Here is a 22,363-nt window from a genome sequence, read left to right as displayed (position 1 = left end):
TTATTATGCACTAATAAATTATGTTCATCTACATATTAACAAACAGTTTTGAATCCGTCTCAAAACGCAATTTCCGTTAATTAAGCTGCTTCTCTCAATTTTAAACTTTATTCCAAAACAACAAGGCCCAATCTTACAAATCAATGCTCGTTGCGTCACTTCGCTGAACGTTGGTTCGCGCTTTGCTATTGAAGTTAAAACTTTTGAAGTTTACTCGCCTTAGAAATTATCTATAAAGGTATTATGTTGCTGAAAGCAAAACTTGGCTTATTCTGTATCAAAGTATAAATACTTATAACGGGAATTACTTGGTTAAAGTCGTTTGTTGGGTATTAAATAATTTTTTAATTTATGTAATTTGGAACGTGATTCTTCTGTCGAGCTTTTGATTATTTATTAAAAATATGTAACGTAAAATTTTCAAACTTTTTTAAATTGCTTTACTTTATCGTGATGATAAGTATTATAGTCTCATTATTTATTAAAATAATTGGAATCAAATTTCTATTGTTAATATAATAATTTATGACAACATAATACTTAAAGTATTTCACAAAGTGACTCTAATATCTGAACATCTTAAGCCTTAATAAAGCGGCGAAAGGAATCTTAATCACTGCACTTTAATTAAGTTACGACGTAGAAAGGCAGGAATATTTTTAAGGGAATTTCAAGATTATAAATTTTATCAAATTAAAATTTTTAATAGGACAAAATATGTAGAGTAATTATGTTATGAAATAAGATATTTTAAGGTGTTTAGAATTTGTTTGATATTTTTAAATTGGCGTGTGAACCATAAATTAAAACTGTTTCAGAATAATCAAAACTTTATAAGAGCCATGAATGTACATTGTACATTTTTTGAGAATTTTAAAGCTTTGAAACTAATCATTAAACGAGCCACATAATTGTATATTAAAAGAGAATATAAATTGTTTAAGTTACTTATAAAATACTTTGAAATCCCCTTAACCAACAAGCAGCGTCATCAAGATTTTTTATATTTAGCCTCTATTTATTAATTAAAATCGTCAGTATAGATGAACGAATAGATTAATGGATGCGGCATGATTAGCACTTTAGTTTGCAAGTCACTTCTAAGTGGCTGTATAGTGAGCTCCTACAAGATTTGTTAATTAGTCATTGATACAACGAAGATAAAACTTCATATATTTTTTGTTTGAACTTTGAGTTGATTTATGATTAGCCGCCCGCCCTAGTTTTGACCGTGTTCGATTTTTTCGTATTTTTTTATTTAGTATTTTTTCGTATTCGTATTATTTGGTATTATACTAAATTTTGTACTCTAGGTATACAATATAATGTATGCTTGGTTTTTATTTTCGACATTAATTTGTGTTTGTGTGATCAAGATTGTTCTCATATAATTTTAATTTTTTTTTTTCAATCAAATCCACAATTAAGTAGGTACTATGGGTTTCATGTATTTCTCTCTCTATTTCTATGTGTTATAATATGATTTCGTGTTCTCATAGTAACTAAGAATACAAAGTCTACTGAGAAGAAATATTATTATAATTCCTTTAATAATTAATTAAAACTTTTACTGATATTAAATTTTCATACAAAACTTGTTTTCAGTTGGATTGTAATTTATAACTTGTATCTAAAGGTAGAAAATTATTAAATTAATTCTGGAATAATTTGACATTGAGCTACACGAGTAGATGCAATAATATTTTACACTAGCTGCTCCGCGCGGTTTCACCCCCGTGGTTCCCCTCCTGTTACCCGTAGCGTGATGAAATATAGCCTATAACCTTCCTCGATAAATGGGCTATCTAACACCGAAAGAATTTTTCAAATCGGACCAGTAGTTCCCGAGATTAGTGCGTTCAAACAAACAAACAAACAAACTCTTCAGCTTTATAATATTAGTATAGATTAATTAATTGGGTATATTATGGCAACAATCAATAAAAAGGACTGGGACAGGTAAGGAAAAGGATAAAATGGGAATTGAAACATCTTTTTCTTTTCTTGAAATATATTGAATATAAATTGTTTCTATACAACCACAAATATAGTATATTAGTACATTATGTGTAGTATGTTATCTGTAAGGCTTTCGCCATTCTTCGACCTGAAGTCGTTTCCACATTGAAAATACGTATACTTGTAGCTCTGGTAACCCTGTGGCGTTCAATTGGAGATCCCGTGGTTCCTGCTAATATCCTTTGGGATCCCGCATGCTCTGCTTTTCCCCCCAAAATACAGAGGATGTTTTGAAAATTTACCAAAAACAAGACTGTGCTTCGTACGATCATGCCTTTTCATATCACAATTACATTCTTAACACATTTCCTTTCTGCAACATACCCTCAGCTATTATTTCTTACAAACTCACTGTTGAATCTTGCAAAACAATAAAGTATTTTTTATTCATGAATTCACACGATACTACTATCATTGGCCTCACATTACGCCTCGACTCGCATGCATGGAGTTTCGATTGAGTACGAACTTCGAACGTATTCGTTAAGAATTCAAACTGTTACGAATGAAATTGTTCAAATTTTAATGTTGAATAAAATTGGTTTATATTGCCTTATTGTTCATTGAGAGGTATGTGGAAGTAGGTAGCATTTCTAACGGGTATTATAAATTTCCAAGTCAAAAATAAAGTTCATGAAATATGACATAATATATTAGCTTTTAGTAGAATAGGTATTATTAGCTTTTAGTAGAATAAAAATCTTTATGACAGAGAAACGTAAAAATCTCTAAGAATGTTAGTACGTACATCTGGCAACTAAGTGGTTGGATGAAGTCTAAGATGTACAACTAAAATAGAGAAAATAACAACTGTTTATGTTTTGTTTGTTTATAAGACATGTATTTATCCCTTCAAAAATTACAAGTAAATACCACTTACACTTCTACCTCTACGAACATATATTTAAAGGTATAATTAGCGTTTATTTAAAATTACCGACATGCAAACTCTAAATATGTAAACCGCTCTGCATGTAGGTCTCTCCGCGTACGTGTAAGTACTCGAGCAATAGCATTAATCTCTTGCAAAGTTTCAAAGGCAAACAGGAAATTCTTAGCTCAGTGTTTCTTTATAGCATATAAGCCGACATCAGACGTACTCCGTAATTGTCTGTCCTCCAGATGTTTGCAAGTGCCTTAACTCTTTTAGTGGCGACTATGAAAAATGTTTTAGTTCAGAATGAAAAATGTTTCAATAGAAGCGACTGCGACCGGGCAACTTTAAATGTATGTGCATAAGATGTATGCAATTTTAATGTTGTGATATTGAAACGCATTATGGCTTAAATATTGTATGAGTGTATTGTGTTAGACATAATATAGTCGCGTAACATACACTGTTTGAAGCCCATAATAAAATTATTGACAATCCTTTTAATTTTATATCAAAAAGTGTATTATTTACGGATAACAATCAAATATTTTCTGGTGAAAATAATATAAGAGCAAAGTATAATGAACTTATAATTTCTTCAATATTTCTTCGAAAAGAATGAAAGATGGCGAGCGAGTGACACAGATATGCTCTGATGTATTTTGAATACTAATAAACAAGATTATAATAAAGTGTTTATTGGCCTTTATAATAATTTTATTTAATACACTATTTTAGACCCTGGTTTCAACCGTATTTTTCGGTTCCTATTGGTCTAAGCGTGTTGATATATTATAGCCTTCGTCGATAAATCGACTATCTAACAGTGAAATCATTTTTCAAATCGGACAGTCGGCTCCAGATATTATCGCGTTCAAGCAAACAAACAAACGAAGTCTTCAGCTTCAATAAATTATTATATTTTATTTATTTTCTCTCAAGTAGATACTTTCTGTTAGAAGACGGAAATAATAGTGATATAGGGTAGAAATCTTAGAATTAGTAGCTAGCTAGAACACCTTAAATAACAACAGACGCTACAGTAAAAGCCTATAAATTCGTCAACTAAACTAAAACTGAACTATTTTAAACATTCCGATAACCAAAGTTCGGTGATTAGCGTCTTGAACCTTACGAATAAATTCTATTTATGTTTAATCATGGAATACAAATTTTTGAGATTTTTTATGCTGCATAATAAAAAACCTGTATAATTTGAAATGTGATGTGTATGAACTAATTTTGACTTGAATCGTTAAAATGTAGAGTCATATATATAGAGATGTAGAGTCATATGTATAAAAAAAATGTGTTCGTGTATTAGTACACGCGTTAGAAATACGACGAATCACGCGTGGTAGGGATAAGAAAAAGATTGCACGTAACGGAAAAATGTCACGCGTAACGAAAAAAAGTTACACTAAATTTTTTGTCCAACCCCGATAAAGAAGTTTCACTTCAAAAACTAAAAAACCGTGAGTAAACATTCGGTTTACTTACCATTAAAATAGATTATAAGGATTTCGATAAATTGTATTTATAATTAGCGTAACGATGGCAGGAGAAGAGCTTATGACAGTTTTTTTACAAAATAAAAAAAAAGTAACAGAAAAATAATAAATCAACGACAGATTTGGATAATTACTTCTATCAAAAGCAAAAATTAAGCTGAATATAAAATTTAAAATATTGGCTGTCGTTTTTATGAATTCACAAGTAATATTATTAATTTTCAATAATTTACAAGTATATTATTACAGCGATAGTTGTCAATTCATTGGTCACAAAGATCATTAATTTTAATTAACGTTTCATGTTCCTGATGGGACGTGAAATCTGTTCATTTAAAATAATTAAAATAATATTTAAAATCATTACTTTTGAATGATAAATAAATGAGAATAATTTATAAAACTTGAGCCTGCCGTCCCTGTTGGCTCATCATCTGCTGATGATCAGTTAAATCAAGTGGGATTTAATTTATTTTGATTTTTATAATGAGTTTTACGATATTATTGCTTCCGAGAAACATTTTAATTACCTACGAACATTCATCTGTAGATTGAGTGAGGCAGAATAGTAGATATTTTCCTCTCAGCAGGAACAAAAATATATTCATTGTCTAATGAAAATGTGCATGATATGAAAAATGTATTTGTGAATAGGGTAATGCACATAACTATTTTCATTTCCTTATAATCAAGTATCTAAGTATTAAACTCAATCACATGCCATAGAATGAAATAATCATCCTTTAAAATGGCCATCATACTCGTCTCAGCTTGGAGAAAACTCTTATATGAGATGCCTTATATATATATATATAGAAACATATAGTTTAAACAACATATAATTTTCATTAACGAATTCTTCACTGCAAAATAGCGTCTTTATTCTTTAAACAATAAGGATCTGCTCAACCCGTACTAACCTAAACCTAACAGATACCTATATCCTAGACGGATCTAGTTGACGATGTATCTTTAACACTTGGTTAGTACTTAGTCGTCCATCAATCAGGTGGTTCCGTAGATCGCTCCGAGTGACTCTGGATAATTAATAGCAGCCACGCCCAGGCGAGCGTATGGTGAACGAACCCTAATTGATGGTTGTTTACTATGTTCACGTTCGCGTTTTATGTTAAAGTTTAGTGCAACGATGTATTAACACTAGTGTTAGTATAGAGTCCATATAAACGAGAAAGTTTGTAACAATGTATGGTGTATGCTTCACGCAAAACAGCTGATTGGATCTGGATGAAATTTGGCACTCAGAGTACTTTATTCTTTTTGTCCGTATAACATGAATTAAGTTGTTTAAAATAAATGTAAGTCAGTAAGTTGCATCGTTTATTTAATAAATTAAACTTCTTTAAGATTCAATTGGATGTCATTAATAAATAAAAAGTATGCGGAACGTCAGAATAAGTTTTCTTTTTGTCATTTAATTTTTTTTTATTAGCAGCACAATAAAGTATTTAAATAAATAAATAAAAAGGATTCTTAAATTCTGTTTTTAGGGCAGGCGGAATACGGTTGTCGGTTAGTGACCTTTACGCATTTCAAAGGGATAACCAAAATTTTTTTGTGGTTCTTATACGGCTGTTTGATATTTACAACTGTTTATCTTATATTTTTGTTAATTCATAAATTTAAATTTAAAACTATCAAATCAAACCACTCCTGAAAATGCATTAAATATTTACCTGCGTTCTATTCGTAAACCCAACACATTAAAATGATTAAAAGCCGCTATTAAAAACTATGAACTTCAATGCTTTCAACGCTGTATTAAAGTTAGCAGACGCCTCATTAAAATTGTTATTTGGCTATATAAAATCCTGTTGCATTCATTTGTTTTTATAATATTCGCGCTGTCATTACATTCGTATTATTAAAGGGTGTCATAAAACTTTGGTCGTAGACGAAATTATAATTAAACACTGCTTTCAAAACTTCTCTAATAACATAGGTCTATCAAACACTGTGTTGTATTAAATTATAGTTTATACTTTCTTACAAATCCATTTTGTAATAATCTGTGTCATTTAAACTTTATTACAAAAATGATAATTGACGATAATAATATCGCGTCCTAGAATATTGCGTAGTGAAAATCTGTGTTGAATAATAATCTTCAATTTGAATGTAATGATGATTTTAAGATATAATTTGAAGATTCTTGGAATTTTTGAAACAAAAGAGTGTTTGGGAAGTTTGTAATTTGTGGTTTAATTAAGAAATTGTAAATAAATTAATTCTAATAAGTCTATTTTTAATTACAGGAACAAAATCAAAGAAGCCCGCGACAAAGCTCCCCTTCTTATGTTCAAATCGCCGAGTAAGAAATACAACAATACAATAATAAAGCAAAATTATGATCAAAGAAGTTACGACCCAGCTTATTAAAAAATCCGATTTCACCATTGTCAACAACCTCCAATTAAGCAAGCAAAATATTTTATACCACAAGAACTATCGAGACAAATTGGTCTGTTTCTTTTTGATCATTGTCCAAAAGAATCGAGGGAAATTAATGAACCGGTATGAAGAACGGGGGTGTTACAAAAACACTTCCCGCCGCTGGCCAAAAGGACCGACCCTAAACCGAAAATTCTAATGGAAATCCAACAGTTAATACAAAAACAACTGGATCCAGTTTTTACCGCTTAAATCCGCCCGGAGCCAATAAAAAGGGACAACAACGGAAATGTCCTTGCACAACGCAGTGGTACTTATAAGTTTTTAAAATGATGACGCAAGCCCATAGTAATTTTCAACAGATAAAGGGTCATGTTCTTCTGTATATATTTTTCCGTATTATTTTTACAGAATCAAACGTATTCAGCAAGATTATTTTGAAAATAATTCCCCAAGAAAAAAAAATATATATATTCATACATAAGCAATGAACGTAATTATAACCTAAATACTATTTTAGGTTTCAAATACAAATTCAAACATGGAAACATATTTCAGTAAACGTAAGTAAAATATAGCTTTTAGTCGGCATTTAATAAACTGATTCTATCATTAAATTGTTAGCACTAAAACATACACAAACATTCACTGCATACTGGAAATAACATTGTTTTATATGAAAATCACTTTTGCGGTCCATATATATTTTTCAAATGTCGCTTGTGTTTTCCCATATATTCTTTTAATTAGCATAACGTATTTCTCAACAGTTTTATTACTTAATAACTGTAATAGTCGCACCGTATGAGTAAAATTAAGTGTAGGAAACAACATTGTATGTTTTAGGAATTTGTAACATATTTCTATGACAACAGACAATCTATTTGCTTGATAGGAAGTAAAGATATACTGGATTCTATAAAAATTCGAGACTCCTAGCCTTTTATTATAATAATTCATTTCATTACAAAGCACGGACACGCAAGTATGTTTTAAAAATTTAATAATGCCCTGACCTTATTTAATTCTGCGGGAAAACAAATAAAATTAGCTGAACTCTTACGTATTTGAATACGAGATTATGTAAATGGCTGTGCATAATTTGAGTAAGTCTATATTTACATGATTTCAATATAAAATCTCTGTATTGTTTAGGTACTGAGATCAGTTGGATTACTATTTGTAAATTCTTCTTTATCTTTAAAAATGTGTAAGTTTAATCAAAAATTTTAAGTAAAACTTGAAGGTTCTCCTGAATACGGACGACGTCAGGTATAACAGCTAGTGATGAATAACCGTGGAACAGAATGAAGATTTTCACTTACTTACCTGAACATGACCTGCTTTTAGAGGAGCGTAATACATTATAATTTATACGTAACATCTAGCTTTGGCGCGCAAATATTTTCCCCGACTTCACGGATTATTGCTATCTTTGACACAGTGTAGTAATAATCTGAGTGGTGTTTGACATTTCAAAATGTACGAAATAAAACTATTATTATTGCATAAGAGTTTTGTCTATAATATAATAATTGGGTCAAAAAGAACTCTAACCTATAGTTAAAAGAAGATTTTTTTTTAAGTGAAACTTTTATTGCATCGTCTCAAACTTTTTGGTCTGTGTAGCGCATATCGCGTGACGCACGATACGTACGATAATTATCGTACAAATACGATAATAATTTTTAGTTAAATGTCTATAGTGTGAAAAAAAGTTTCACTTTTACCGTGGTTTCATAAAACCACACAACATTGTTTTTGATAATTCAAAAACTGTTTTTAAAGAGTAAAAAACTTGATTATAATAATATGACCAAACTAAGGACCGAACATTATCTACCTATGTCACACGGATTAGCGCGTGAACCTTTCAATCTGCACGTTCTGGCATCGCTATGCTAAATTGAGAGAAAAAGGAAAAGTGATCTGATTATGTAGATATATATTAATTGTTGGTAAGCAATATCGATGTGAAACAGTTGTGATCGACTAATTTTCCATGTCTCTATAACACGTGTCAATTTCACAAAATACACTATAATATTATATTTTCATTCATTATAAAATTTACATTTGCTCATTGCAAATTATTCATAAATAAACGTATTGTTTCTATTGACGTCTGTATATTAAGTAGGGCTCTACACGCGGAAATTCTAAGCCCTTATTACGTTCAATATATTCTGTTTGAGTTAACAAGACATAGGTTATGTTATCACGGACAAAGGCTGTGTAATTTCAGGGCGCTGTCCTAAGAAAATATTGGAGTAGTCATTTTATTTGCACTGGTAAGATACCGGGTCTAAGAAATATTATTTTAATGCGAAAGAATTTAATGTAAAGATAACGTTATCAGAGTTTGTACTTATTATTGAAACGACGGTATTCACTAAGACTGGGTCGAAGTTTTGGAACGTAATCGTGTTGTTTATGATACCATCTCTATATGAGAAATGTTAAGACTAAGACTAAGTATTCGAATCTGTTCACTTCATATCGTTACATGCACAAATATAAAAATCTAAATGTTTCAAAATGAGAGTGGAAAATAATGTTTTTTGTCTGAAAATATAATACAATTCAATATAGTAATTTTACACAAACGTTTCATTTCTCATTACTATCTCTCTCTAAATAGCTTTCGTCGCATGTCGAACTGGAATCTTTTTCCACGCACGCTTTAATGAGATTACTAACAAAAACCTTCAAATCCTTCCCACTTATAAGAGTATAATGGCATTTCTTAATCAAGATTTGCCTCAGACCAAGTAAATAGCAATAAAGGATTACATAACCACATTATATTATCTCAGACTTAATACGCGAGAAATGCCAAGACGTTTAAGCTCGTAACATAAGGGTCGAGCAAGATATACTGCGCATAAGTGTTAGTCGTTTTACATGCTAACATAGTGTTTAACAATCGAGGTATTTACAGTCAGTGGCAATCGTCCAAGTTAGTAATTTTCTCTTAGCGCTCAAGTCGCAATCCGAGTTAACATTTAAATGTTTTATTCAGATTAAAGTTTATTTTCGCGAGACCTTTTAATTGACTTTTGACTTATTTTCGTGTAGCGTGAAATCTAGACTTAATTGTTACAAAGATTCAGTTGCATTCTAGAGGTATACTGTTAATAAACATGTTTTTCAATATAGGTTACATAAAATTATAGCCACGATTTACAAGAAACTTCGTTTATACCATAACTTTTCCACTAAAATTGTATACTAAAGCAAGATATACTGCGCATAAGTGTTAGTCGTTTTACATGCTAACATAGTGTTTAACAATCGAGGTATTTACAGTCAGTGGCAATCGTCCAAGTTAGTAATTTTCTCTTAGCGCTCAAGTCGCAATCCGAGTTAACATTTAAATGTTTTATTCAGATTAAAGTTTATTTTCGCGAGACCTTTTAATTGACTTTTGACTTATTTTCGTGTAGCGTGAAATCTAGACTTAATTGTTACAAAGATTCAGTTGCATTCTAGAGGTATACTGTTAATAAACATGTTTTTCAATATAGGTTACATAAAATTATAGCCACGATTTACAAGAAACTTCGTTTATACCATAACTTTTCCACTAAAATTGTATACTAAATTAACCCAATTATGGATAACCTGTTGTTTTATACAAGAGCTGTTCGTCGTCAAATACAGAGCACCAAGCACTTTACTCACTCTCACTCTCTGCCGAATCGCGGTCTCCGCTCTAAGTTATGGATGCCCCAGCGGGTATTCGTTCTATGCAACAAATATTAAGCTGTATTAACACGTACTACATAATATTATAAATATATTAAAAAATCAATACGGTATTTTCTAGTGGAATTAGATCTACCTCTTCATATTGATGTAGCAGTGTATCTAACTGAAGTAATCAATAAGTGGTCTAATACGCTATTTCTCTTTTTAATCTTCCTTTAGAGTGTATTAATATTGCATATAAGTATTTAGCTATTCGTGTAAATGAAAAAATCAGAAATTGACGATACATGATCTTTTTATTGAACACGCTGTATAATTGTAAGTAATTGCAGCACAGTAATAAAAGATGTGTTAGCATATTTGCATTTTGTTTATTTCTTCATTTGTTGAATTAGTTTCATTTTAGTATATTTTGTTATATTTTCTTTCTGTTTACGCTCAACTGTCTTAAACTAATTTGATGAATATATCTACATGTGTGTGTATGTGTTTATTAAATTATTTGTATAGGATTTGAGACTTAGACAAGACGGGTACTAATTAATGAGGAACCTAGGGAGTTTACTCATTAAGTAGATTAAATGTTTATACTATTGTTTGTACCTTCATATAGCGAGCGTAATCCTCAATGAAATATGCAAGACCCAGTTTAAATATTATGATTTCAACATTTACTCAGATAATATTATAATACCCTAGAGCCTAGACATATATTTTTCTATTTATTAGCGCTTCTTTGGTACAGTGGTTAACGCACGAGATTAGAACATAGAGGTCCTGGGTTAGATTCCCGGTGGCGAATCATAAATAAGTCTCTGTCTGGTCAGACACCGACTTATATACAAAAAAAAAGATTAGTGAAAAATATTATACCCATACCCCACAGGACTTCACATTTTAGGTAGGTATGGGTATTACTGCAGTTCAAATTAGACAAATGTTAGCAGTATTATTCCATACTAAAACAATATCGCTCTTGCGGATGAAGTAATGTTATTCAGATAATATCATTTCACTCCTGGGTATGGTTTCGCAGATTTGGGTCACATTGCATTTACCGGCATGATTTGCCCCAGTTAAAAACATTTTGCATCATAAAAAAGCTTGAATATTGAGGTTTTGAAATCAACGCAGTTGTCGCTATAATTTCGATGCTTTGAAATGATTAAGATTCGCTTAGATGATTTTTGTGCACTAGTCTGTTGTTGTTTGATGAAATTTTAATTAAATAGACTTGGCCTATATTGAGAAAGTCAGGTCGTATTGAGAGCTGTCACAATTAATATTATTTGTACTTGTACTCGTATTACAATGTGTTTTATAAAAAATATTGTAACAATTGTTTATCTATTTGGATCTAATATTATATGCATGTAAGCTGTTTTAAAAGTATTGATTTAACTTTAGACATAATTAGTTGTGAAGCCTTCAATGCAATACATAGTTGGTAATCTTTAACTATCGTAATGTATTTAAGAACCTGTACAAAGAAGAATGGCCTCTACGACAATAAGCAATACTTTACATAATCCAATACACACAATTACATAATCCCTTGAAGCAAATAATTCTTATATACGATAAAGCGTTGAAAGTATCTAACTGGTAAATACAGTATTGAACTAAGTTTGATGAATTGAAAAGCATTTCAACCATATCAAGGTAACACAACACTTATATAAAGAATTAAATATTATGTAAATACATATCTAATCCTATTATATATGTTGCCACTATGTAATACCTAACCCATGAGACACCAGGTATGTAAAAAATCCGATAATTAAATAGTTTTCATAGCTATTGTAAGTGAAGTCGTATAATGCCCATGGATTAGCGGCTTCCACAGATTTACAGAGATTATCCGTTCAGAGCACTGAAAACTTATATTGTGCCAGCTTATGGGTTTGTCCGCATTCCCCTATCTACTTTGTTTGTATTTAAACGATAGAAACTGTACCGTACAGAGACGCTAGTTTAATGTTCGGTGTATTATAAGTGGGTTTCGCGTTTTATTATCTAGAGGATGAGTATTTTTCTTTATATTTTTTATTGTAATATGTTATAAACTTTATTTTTTCATAATCGGCAATTGATATTTGAAACATTTTTTTTTTACTAAATGAAAACAATGACGAAACCTATTTTCATACATAATTTTATTATAAATTTGACTAGATAATAGGACAAAAAGTTATTTAAAGGCATGCACATCGTTAAATAAAATAATATTGTGTTCAGAGGTAGTCATCGAGATTGCTACGAATATGCTACGAGCGCTACGATTCTTACGTAGCACGTGGAAAATTATTCTTAGAATGATTTAATTTGTGCACCTCTGTTAAATATTAACACGATTTAAGCGATATAATTGCAAATACAAGTTACAACATTTTGTGTTAAATGATTATAAAGTAAATTATAGAACTTTGTATCAGAATTATTGTGCAGGTTTTCCTTATTATTTTTTACTAGGTTTCCGCCCGCGGCTTCGCGCGCGCAGTCAAAGAAAAACCCGCATAGTTCCCGTTCCCGTGGGATTTCCGGGCTTGCGTTTCCCGGTATAAAAAGTAGCCTATGTCCTTTCTCGGGTATCAAAATATCTCCATACCAAATTTCATGAAAATTGGTTCAGTAGTTTAGGCGTGATTGAGTAACAGACAGACAGACAGAGTTACTTTCGCATTTATAATATTAGTATGGATTAAACCATTAAACCATATAAATAAATTTGCAGTTATTATAGACTATATATAAATTACAACACATACAAAGTGTATGCACTCGAAATAAAATAATATAATCTACTATTGGTATTTATATAGATTTCTACATATATAAAACTTTATTTATAAAAAAAAACTCAGTATTAACATAATCTCATTTTTATAAACATAATTTAATTCAAACGTTTCATTTAGTCATACATTCGAACATCCGTTAGTAATTTTCATAGAACACATTTTCGTTCTACATTTTCGCTTTTAACGGAAAATGGATAACAAAAGAAAAGCACCAAATTGAGCTATGACACAATGGACCTTTCTATAAATATAATAACGGTACATTATTATCAACATGTGACCTGATCGCTTTTATTTCTAATCTTTAGCTAGACTAATAAAAAGGGCAAAGATTTTTTTTTGTAAAAAAAACTATAAATTTTTCTATCTAATTTATAAAAGATTCCATTAGTATGTATCTTTAACGAGTAGCAGAGGCTATTTTTTATCTCAGGTCAACTGGGCAAAGCTGGGACATGCAGTGAGTTTTATGTTTTTGTATGTAACGAATAGCAATAACTGCTCCATCCATTTTGATAGTACTTTACATAACTGCAACGACCACTAAATTGCCTCTGTATTTGATAATGTATTGTCTGTTGGATTTTTGTATGTAACTAATAGATACAAAACTGCTCTATTCATTTTGACCGTAAGAGAGCAGCTTTATTTAGTATCGTAGTTTTATTCTGGTCAACCCGGGTAAAGCCGGAACAAGCGGCTAGTTACTTATAAAAATAGATTGGGCTATAACATTTATCTATAACGGTGAAGTAATTAAACGTGCGGTATAAAAGGCATTCCGCTGATGAACATCCACGTTATAGTTTTAATTTAATATAAGTCCACAGAGAGAGTGAAATTCAATTACGCTTGTAACACCTCTTTTATGGACTCCGCCTATAACAATATGATGTAATACATTTACGTTTTTTACGCACTATTGGATTTTAGAAATTCAGTGAAGTTTTTGATATATGAGTTATTATATGTAAGGAAAAAAATATCATATATTTACACAGTATTACAAAGTAGAATAGTATATATGCGTCGTAATTCGTTTCTCGGGATTAAAAAAAATTAGAAGAATCATTCTTCTTTTATTCGAAGTAGGTATTTTTAAAATTCAATTTGTTCTCAAACTAGGTAAGTGTTGTCTTTGAGGTATTCGGTTTTCGCAGGAAAATTGCAATCTAACTTATTGAATACGAAATATCAACATTAAAAAAACAAAATTAGACATGTAAATTTTTGACATCCTAGCAAAAGTCGGTCACCCAGAATCCTTCGAAACATCTCATATATTTTCGTCCAATATTATGACCAAAAAGAGGAGCATATTATTTCACATCAATTTAGCCCAGCGTCAGTAATTAATGGAATATTAGTATAGTAATTAAAATCAATATAGTATATAATGAAAACACAATGTTTATAGAAGTATACTATCCCGTAATGTAAGAATAGTGTAAATATTACCATGAAAAATATTTCACATTCAAAAACTACACGTGAAAAGATAAATACTATAGAAACACTATTTAAAATGTATATGCAACCTTCATTCTATACATCCATAGAGATTGATGCAACTGATTAAACGGAGTTATCTTAAAAGCGGTTTTTCAACGAAAACCCTCCTTTCACACCTCAGAGAAAGAAAGTTGAACACTTTTTCGGGCTATACGCTCGGAATCATGGTAAATAGAGAAAAAAGTGCACGTTTTAAACCACACAATGCAGATATTTTTACGCGAACAGAAATGTTTACAGGAACGTACTTTTGCAAAAGATGTCACTGCGTTTATTTTTTAACTCTTTGATGGAATTCGTAAACGTGGAACAAATTACGCGTTTGTTTTTAAATTCAATGGCACTGCGAATGAATAAAAATAAAAGGATAAATTTATGATATTATTGTATTGTCACCGGAACTTGATAACTGTACAAAATTTGAACAAAATCCGTCAGTTTTAAGTAGGTCACAATCGAGTCGAAAGGAGTCGGTTACATACAAACATACAGGTGAAGCTAATAAAAGCGTGTTAAAATAGAATTGGACGGAACAAGTAATACCAATGTTGTTTTTAATTTAAATGGAAACCATAATTACGAAGCAAAAATATGCTTCAACAAAAGCAAATAAGTATTTATATAAATTCGAATTCAGTGTTCTAATTTTTAGTGCAAATAGATCTATTTTCCATCAATAAACAATTTTAATTTTGAGGAGAACCTATCGAAAATAACTTACAGAATTTACCAACAGAGTAAGTCAATTATTATCAGTCGTGTTGACTGTCACTCGAAGTGTCGTCTATTTTAATTTAATTGATTTATCGTCCAAGAAAATGTTCCGAATATAATTTTTCATCAAAGGAAATAACTTACAACAATAAACCTTTTTTGCTAAGAGGCAAGCTTAAGAAACCTTATTTAAATTATTTTTATAAACGATCAAACTTTGCCTTTTGAATTTGTATGATAATATAATGTTTATCTTTTCTTAGTAGAACTATGCACATCGGTGAAAATGGCGATATAAATATTGTTCGCTCTATCTTTATTTTTAGTTGAATTATACACATAGCGGTGTGTGTATCAACTAACTAATCTTATATTTTATTGCCTCATAATTCTGTGTCACCACTTGAAGATATATATACCACACATAAAAAAACGTTAATTTTTTACGAAAAGTAATAATTTTATCCATATTCATATAAAATTTTCAAAAACAATTTTTTAGGTCTCAATTGACGCAACCACCAGCCTCAGCTCAAATACATTGTCTTTTATAAATAAGTTATAGGCTACAAGAGCTAACGACTTCATTATCTATTTTAATAGCCCCTCCGCATCGCTATAATAGAGTCAACCTTACCTTATTTACAGCTTATTATATTTACGTGAGAAATTATATTATTAGTCTTTATAAAAATACTTCCTATGTTATCGTACACGTTCTCTTCGGATCTAAAAGGGGGAACATGATATCTTTGGAAGCGCTCGATTCGTAGAGAAATTGAGAACAATACTATTTATTCATCCATTGATGGTGATAGAAGCCTCGGCTTATATTTTAGCTTCAACATACGTTCGAATAGAGCTGTCTTTCGATGTATGAAATGTGTTTGTTTTGACGTAGTGAAATAATAATAATTGGGAGTTAGAATAACTAGCATTTTTTTTAAATTAACTAGGTAAAAATAAGAATAATAACTAAAGAAATGTGTTGTTTTTAACCGACTTCAAAAAAAAAGGAGGAGGTTATCAATTCGGCCGGTATATATATATATATATATATAAATACCAACTTGGGCACTAAGTTGATCCAGCCCGACTGCCGTGCATTCCTGACTCCACCTTTTCCCCGATATTACTCGACTCCGGTTGCATAGATCTTGCCCGGAGTGGCAACGGCGCAAAGTTTTGGGCGATGTTGCCAAACGTATTCATGGAGAAATTGATATACTCAACATTTTTATTGCTAAGATCTTGAACTGAATCGACTCCGTAACGGCCGAAATTCAGAAACCCATAAACACTTGTTGGCTCCGTTTTATATACCAAATCCAAAGTCGTATGTTGATCAGATCCATTTATATTATCAAAATTACAGCTTTATTTGATCCGACATAACGAAACTGTATATTAAGTAACGTAGATTAATTTTTCGTAAACAGTACAGTATTTGTTGGCTCCGTACACAAACATATTATAGTTAGGTATAATGTTCCATACATTGCTAAATCCGCCTAGACTAGACGAACTCGACTCCGTAACGGTTCAAATTTTGAAATGCTCAAACACTTCTTGACTCCGTTTTATATACCAAATCATAAGTCGTATGTTGATCTGTTCCATTTATATGCACTTGCATGACATTGACATGGAGATATGAAATTAGGGCTAGCAAAAATCTCCTGAGTTTTATGGAAGTTGAAGAAGTCGACCGTAATTCAATTGAAACTTATAGAAAACGTTGTGAAACTAAAAATACGGAATCCTAAAAAGATAGATATTTGGACGAACCTTTCGTCATACAGTGACGGTGATAATTCTCAAGTAGTATGCATCCTACAAATAACAACCTACCTCTTGAATCATCAGTAAATATCAAGATAATTATCATAATATTTATTGACGTGTAGCGTTCGCCTTTGCCCTCAAACTCAAACTCAAACTCAAACATTTATTTATTCAATTAGACTACTATTTAGTAGCACTTTCGAATCGTCATTACATAAGTATTTTTAACATTTACCACCGATTCGGAAAGCAGTATCTATGGAGAAGAATCGGCAAGAAACTCCATAGTTGCTCTTTTAAAATCATGTCAATATTACATAATATGTAACTTATATCTAACTTATACATAATATATCATAATATGCCAAAGAACTGTCCTGTGGTTTTTACGCGACAACCCTCCATGGGTCTTTATCGTCCATATATTCCTGAATACTGTAGTACGCTCTCTGAACTAGTACATTTTTTATATAAGTTTTAAATTTAGAACTACTAAACTCTTTAATATTGAGAGGAATTCTATTGTATAAGCGTATACCTTGACCCATAAATGAATTTTTAACTTTAGCTAATCGGAAAAATGGCATTTCAATTCTATTCCTGTTCCTTGTGCCATAATCGTGTCTATCTCCTACTCTTGTGTGTAAGTCGGCGTTTTTGTGAACATGCAAAATATTATTAAATATATACTGTGATGGTACAGTAAGGATACCAGTATTCTTAAAATGATCTCTTAGTGAGTCCCGAGCACGTAAATTATATATAGAGCGAATGGCTCTTTTCTGTAAGATAAATATAGTTTCTATATCTGCAGCCTTGCCCCACAGTAGAATTCCATAGGACATAATGCTATGAAAGTAGCTGAAATAAACCAATCTAGCCGTATCTTCATCAGTGAGATGCCTTATTTTTCGGACTGCATATGCAGCTGAACTGAGCTTACCTGCAGCGGTGTTGACATGGGCTCCCCACTGTAGTTTCTCATCCAATGTTAACCCTAGAAATACAGTAGACTCAGTAGGATGCAATACCTCCCCGTTCAAGGTAATATCTCTGTTCAACTTTTTTACATTAGGAAGTAAAAATTCAACACAAGTGGTTTTTTTGGCATTTAATAATAAATTATTGGCAGTAAACCATTCAGATATGTGTAAAAGAGCACTGTTCACTTCGTCAACATTTGGGTCATGCCTATCCACATTAAAAATTAATGAGGTATCATCTGCAAACAGAACTATTTCACACCTATCCTGCAAATAATAGGGAAGATCATTGATATATACCAAGAACAAGAAGGGACCTAAAATGGACCCCTGTGGAACACCAATGTTAATTGACGCACCGCTAGAACGTTCTCCATTAACAACTACAGTCTGTATCCTATCATGCAGGTATGACGCTATGAGGTTCTGGGCTTTTCCTGTATTTGATTGATTCTGATATCAATCTGATAAAATAATTAAAATGTTAGATTTAGGTCAAACAAATGACGACTCATATTCCTGCACAAATTATCCATTGCGGAGTAAATAATATGAGTGTACGCAGATCGCCAACACGTTTAGCCAGCAGTGGTGCAGTGGGTACTACCGGTGGATCGCATCCCGATCTATCGAAGCTAAGTTCGTTCTCTACGAGTTCTACGCCAACTGATACTCAAATTACTTACAGAAAACGGAAACAACCGCTAGAACAAGATTGCAGATTTAGTGATGATATGAAGGATATTCGGTCGGAGTTGAGCCGTATTAGTACATTACTTGAAAAATATGTATGCTCAAATGAACAAAATAGTAAACAAAATTCATGAAAACATTTCTGAGGTAAAAACACAAATTACCGAAATTAAATCGTCCAACGAACAATCTTTGAATTTAATTCGCCAAAATACGAATCAAATCAATGAAATTAAGTCATCACCATATATGATAATTACTGAACAAAACATATTGAAGAGTACTATTTCTCAATTAGAATCCCAGATAAACCAGGGTGAGAGTAAAATAAAATTACTGAAATTAAATCTTCAATCAATAAATCTGTCAGCCATGAGCCAACACATCGGGTTTTACGTCTAAAAATCAACTTCATATAAATTAAAACTTAATCAACGCACAACGCCGGCAACGCACTAATAATGTCCCCGGCATTGCTGGTGCCTATGGGCGACGCAGTGCACTTAACATCAGGTGACGCGTCTGCTCTGTTGCCTCCTCTTGTATAATAAAAAAAAAAAAATCGAGGGACTACGGGACAGAAAGAGCCGCGAAAAAAATGTAATTTTTGCTGGTTTTCCAGAATTGACATCTTATAACTCAGAGGAGAGGAAATCTAAAGACAACTACGAAATTTTAAAAATTACCTCACTAATAAGTTCAGACCTACCGAAGCCAGTAAAAATATATAATTATAAATAAGCTTAAAAACTTACTTCAAACTGTAGTACAGGTCTAGATGGTATTACTACATTTGCAATTAAATGCATCAAAGAAAAATTAAATCATACCTAAAGCGACTGTTTTAACCAAGCCATAATTCAAAGACGTTTTCCGGACTCGTTAAAAATAGCGAAGGTAACTCCTATCTATAAGAGTGGCTCAAAATTTGAACCTGGTAACTATAGGCCAATTTCGGTTTTGCCAGTATTGTCAAAAATATTGGAGAAGATTTTACACACGAGATTAGAAAAATATTTAGACTCATTTAATTTTATTTCAGTGCGTCAATACGGATTTAAGCCAAAAAGTAACACTCTGTCAGCGACTATGGACCTAACTATTAAAATAAAACAGAACATTGACGCAAACAATATAGTTTTGGGAGTGTTTATTGACCTACAAAAGGCCGTCGATACCGTTTCTCACGAACTTTTAATAAAGAAATTAACATTAATGGTAAAGCACTAGATATGCTGAAATCATATTTAAAAAATCGAAATATTTCACAAATAGTTAAAATAGATAACCACGATAGCATTCCCTTACCAATTACATGTGGCATACATGGTTCGATTCTAGGCCCATTGCTTTTTTTAATTTATATTAATAATTTACAAGATTTAAAGCTAAATGGTCTCCTAACACTTTATGCGGATGACGGATGACGGATTAAATAAATGGTTTCAATGCAATCTCCTAAAAATAAATATATCTAAATTCAAAGCTCATAACAAAATTATTCCACCATACGCTCCATTTAAAATTAACGGTGTTGTATTAGAACATAAAACCCACGAGAAATAACCTAGATTTGCGAATCGGCAGCTCTCTGAAATGGAATTATCACATCGACCATCTAAAAAATAAATTATCAGCACTTCTTAGATCTCTGCGTAATACATATTACTTCTTGCATACCTCATAAATTACGCCACACCATCTACAACACGTTAGTAAAGCTGCACCTAATGTATTTAATAGAAGTCTGGGGGAGTGCTTACAAAAATAAATTAGCGCCACTCCAAATTTTACAAAATAAAATCATTAAAACTATCTTTAACTATCCTTTTTTAACTTCTACAAATAAAATCTACGACGACACTAAAATAATGAATTTAAAACAATTATACTTTTATAATACGTGTATGTTCATCCGCAAAGCGCTACATAAAAACATAAATACAAATATTATAATCTCAACATCAAATCGCCACTATCCTAATAGACGAGCTAGCTTTCTTGCCCTCCCGAAGATCCGAACAAATTATGGAAGGCGAACGGCAACATACGTTTCTATAACGGAAATAAATGTCTTTAAACCTTCAAATGGCTAAGGCCGCAAGCGACCAATGGCTGAGCTCGGTGGGCTCTGATTGGCTCATTTGAATCGGATCAACAAGAGCTTAAACGCAAAAAAGGTGGATTTGTATAAAAAGCACGTAATTATTATTATTACTGATGGTTACACTTGTGGCTCCGTTTGGATCCACATACGGACGGTGGTGTGGCAATGGATCCACAAATACCAACCGGATCAACAAGTGAAAACGGATCAAATAATTACTAACTATATGGCACGTTTGATCAACATAGTGCCCATGGAGATATCTATATATATATATATATATATATATATATATTTTATGTATGTACACCGATTACTCCGAGGTTTCTGAACCGATTTACGTGATTCTTTTTTTATTCGATGTGGGATGGTGTCGAATTGGTCCCATAAAAATTTTATTCGGATAGGCCCAGTAGTTTTTATTTTATGAGCATTTTTGTCTGTAGGTATTTGTAAATTTTGCAAGTGCAAGTTTGAAGTCGGTTGTTTTTAACGCAGTTATCACTTGTTTAAACAATGTTTATGTATAGCTTTTACTTATGAGTGATCAGAAAACGTTACTTTTGTATGGAATTAAAAAAATTCAATAACGTGCCGTTTTTATTTCAAAGCGGTTTATACAGCGGTCTGTAATGTAGATATTCCACATATTTTCTGAATAGTATAAATAGACAGCGCTTTTTGCAAAATTCCTGTGTGGAATAACGAAATGTTCGTATTTACGAGTATGTATTGTTTTCCCATGCACAATGTGAAATCTGGACAAATAGTTTTTATTTAGTATTTATAAAAATAATATAACTTCGCTTATTCACGTTGGAATCTGCAAAAATGTATGTATCAGAATTTAGAAGCTACGGTTGTTTAACGTAATTTTTTTTTCATTTGCATATTTTGGAGCCGAATTTAATAAGGTTATAGATAAAATGAAAATCCATACTAATATTATAAATGCGAAAGTAACTATGTCTGTCTGTCTGTCTGTTACTCAATCACGCCTTAACTACTGAACCAATTTGCATGAAATTTGGTATAGAGATATTTTGATATCCGAGAAAGGACATAGGCTACTTTTTACCCCGGGACATAGGATAGGTTTCATTCCGGAAATCCTACGGGAACCGGAACTATGCGGGTTTTTCTTTGATTGCGCGGGCGATGCCGCGGGTGAATAGCTAGTTTGATATAATTATCTACGTCTAATGATCAGTATTTTTAAAACAATCCAAAAACACTCATTA

Source organism: Colias croceus, chromosome 5, assembly GCF_905220415.1.
Source record: "Colias croceus chromosome 5, ilColCroc2.1".
Lineage (NCBI taxonomy): Eukaryota > Metazoa > Arthropoda > Insecta > Lepidoptera > Pieridae > Colias > Colias croceus.
This window is presented reverse-complemented; position numbering follows the sequence as displayed.